This window comes from Nomia melanderi, unplaced genomic scaffold (genome assembly GCF_051020985.1).
Source record: "Nomia melanderi isolate GNS246 unplaced genomic scaffold, iyNomMela1 scaffold0703, whole genome shotgun sequence".
Taxonomy (NCBI): Eukaryota; Metazoa; Arthropoda; class Insecta; order Hymenoptera; family Halictidae; genus Nomia; species Nomia melanderi.
Window position 1 is genome coordinate 27,501 of NW_027475817.1, and position 3,014 is coordinate 30,514.

A 3,014-nucleotide genomic window follows, 5' to 3' on the forward strand; every position below is an offset into this window, starting at 1 on the left:
GCATCCTTCTCTTAACCCGACTCAGAAACGTTCTTTGCGCCCTTCGGTAAAAAAACGTTCGATCCGAAGAGGTGAACGACGGCGGGGATTTGACAGAGCTACGCAAGCAGTGTATGGTACGTAAACGACCCTCAGCCAGGCGTGGTCCAGGAATTGTATCCGTGGACCGCAATGTGCGTTCGAAATGTCGATGTTCATGTGTCCTGCAGTTCACACGTTGACGCGCAATTAGCTGCGTTCTTCATCGACCCACGAGCCAAGTGATCCACCGTTCAGGGTAATCGTATAAATTTTATATTTCACATATATAATTTTATTCTCATTTGTTCGACCTAATATCTCTCTTCTTTCAAAGAGAAGATAAAAGTTGATACCTGAATCTCCGACCAGCGCGCGAAGGAGATTCAGGCGTCGCCTTGGAGACGACACCGAAGCCTTTCGAGACGAAAAACGTTCAAGTAATATGTATATATTTCTCGACGTTCCGGGCGTATAGTGCATTCAAAAACCCGCGAAAGACGCAGAAGACTCGCACGCGTGGAAACGACGGGGATATATTTTGTATCCTACCCGATACTGAATCCATCGCGTGCAGTCGACCCTCGCGTTCTTCCGATCAGACGCATCTATTGTTGCGCGCATGTTTTCGCGTCGCATCGCGCGAAACGTTGCACGAATCGTACCGATCGATCGATTGAAAGCAAATAATGAAAAAAGACTTCACAGCTGGCTCTTTGCCGGTCATTCGTCCCATGTTATCTCTTGCCGCGAAATTGGCGCGCAAGAGTTGGGTGTCAGACGCGCGGCTTTAAAACGAGCTTCACGGCCGGTCCCTTCGTTACCGCTTTCGTTCTTTCTCTCGGAACGACCATGAACGAACACGACGAGCGACGCTACGGCATACACACGTCCACGGATTCGATTAAAAAAACAGACTTCACAGCTGGCTCTTTGCCGGTCATTCGTCCCATATTATCTCTTGCCGCGAAATTGGCGCGCAAGAGTTGGGTGTCAGACGCACGGCTTTAAAACGAGCTTCACGGCCGGTCCTCTCAATTCCGTGTACGGTACACGCAAGATGCGGGTTCCACTTCCAGACTACCCGGTCCCTTCTCTCTACGAGAATCGATAGTAGAAGAACGGCTCGAAAACGCGTCTCAGAGACTAGGGGGAAAAGAAGCGGTATGCGAGCGAAACGAAAACGCATTATGGAAACGTCGCGAAACAATGTTCGACGGTTGCTCGGTTCCAATCGTGCGGCCGTTTCAATTTCTCGTGCGCTTCACCGTCCCTCCGTAACTCTGGCCGATCGCGTATACCGAAGAGCCGACACGCGCAAAAACCACAGGCATTGTATACTGTATATATATATGTTACAGTCACAGCCTTCGCGCGTTTTACTCTCCGACGCGGGGTTTCCACGACGAAAGAGAGACAGTTTCGTGGCGGGTGACTCGGCCGAATCGCTACGACGGGTATTTCTATTATAGAACGAATCATCGCCACCCTTTACCAGTGCCCGACGAAGGAATCACAAGGTCATCTGGAGTTTACAATGCCAGCGACGGTAATTCCAACGAAGACCCGATAAGTCAACTCATCGTTCTATTTCTCCCCGTACAGAAAAGCGAATCGACGCTAACGCACCTCGCGCAAGCACGAACGTTCTCTTCGCGTGGATCATCCCATCGTCGAAAGATGTAAAGACGCATTGGAGATCGTGGTCTCTGGCGGGCTCATTGCACGCCCCACTGCATATCTTTCCTCGAATCGAGAATGATTCGTCCACTAAGGCTGCGAAACTACGCGTCGAGGAAACTAGGGGAAAGAAGCGGGATGCGAGCGAAACGACAATACATTATGGAAACGTCGCGAAACAATGTTCGGCGGTTGCTCGTTTCCTCCTGCGGACGTTTCATTGCTCGGGCGCTTCACGTCCCTCCGTAACCTTCGCGCGATCGCGTGCCCCGGAGAGCCGGCAACCGGTGAACCACAGGCGTATAAACTATAGTCTTCTATAGCAAGCCTTCGGCGGTTACTCTCCGACGCGGGGATTCCACGACGAGAGAGAATTTCGTGGCGGGTGACATCGGTCGAAACGCTACGACGGGTATTTCTATTATAGAACGAATCATCGCCACCCTTTACCAGTGCCCGACGAAGGAATCACAAGGTCATCTGGAGTTTACAATGCCAGCGACGGTAATTCCAACGAAGACCCGATAAGTCAACTCATCGTTCTATTTCTCCCCGTACAGACAAGCGAATCGACGCTGTTGCACCTCACGCAAGCACGAACGTTCTCTTCGCGTGGATCGTCCCATCGTCGAAAGATGTAAGACGCACGGAAATCGTGGCACATCACGTGTTTTCGGAACTCTGTCGACCGCGTATCTCAGAGACGACGCGCGCGAACCACTGGCATATACTATTATATATCGCGTTTTACCCTCCGACGCGGGGATTCCACGACGAGAGAGAGTTTCGTGAGCGGGTTGACTCGGAAGAAACGCTACGACGGGTATTTCTATTATAGAACGCATCATCGCCACCCTTTACCAGTGCCCGACGAAGGAATCACAAGGTCATCTGGAGTTTACAATGCCAGCGACGGTAATTCCAACGAAGACCCGATAAGTCAACTCAACGTTCTATTTCTCCCCGTACAGAAAAGCGAATCGACGCAATCGCACCATACGCGTGCACGTAAACAACTCTTCGCGTGGATCGTCCCATCGTCGAGAGACGTAAGTTTTCATAGTATGAATTCGCGTTTTACTCTCCGACGCGGGGATTCCACGACGAGAGAGAGTTTCGTGAGCGGGTTGACTCGGAAGAAACGCTACGACGGGTATTTCTATTATAGAACGCATCATCGCCACCCTTTACCAGTGCCCGACGAAGGAATCACAAGGTCATCTGGAGTTTACAATGCCAGCGACGGTAATTCCAACGAAGACCCGATAAGTCAACTCAACGTTCTATTTCTCCCCGTACAGAAAAGCGAATCGACG

General features: G+C 50.9%; 1 non-coding gene across 1 annotated transcript; it reads right to left on the reverse strand.

Annotated features, from left to right (window-relative positions):
• Positions 1-125: 125 nt before the first annotated feature.
• Positions 126-280, reverse strand: LOC143176659 (5.8S ribosomal RNA). The gene has a single exon (XR_013001181.1). It is a non-coding gene; the product is annotated as a 5.8S ribosomal RNA (ribosomal RNA).
• Between the last annotated feature and the right edge of the window lie 2,734 nt (positions 281-3,014).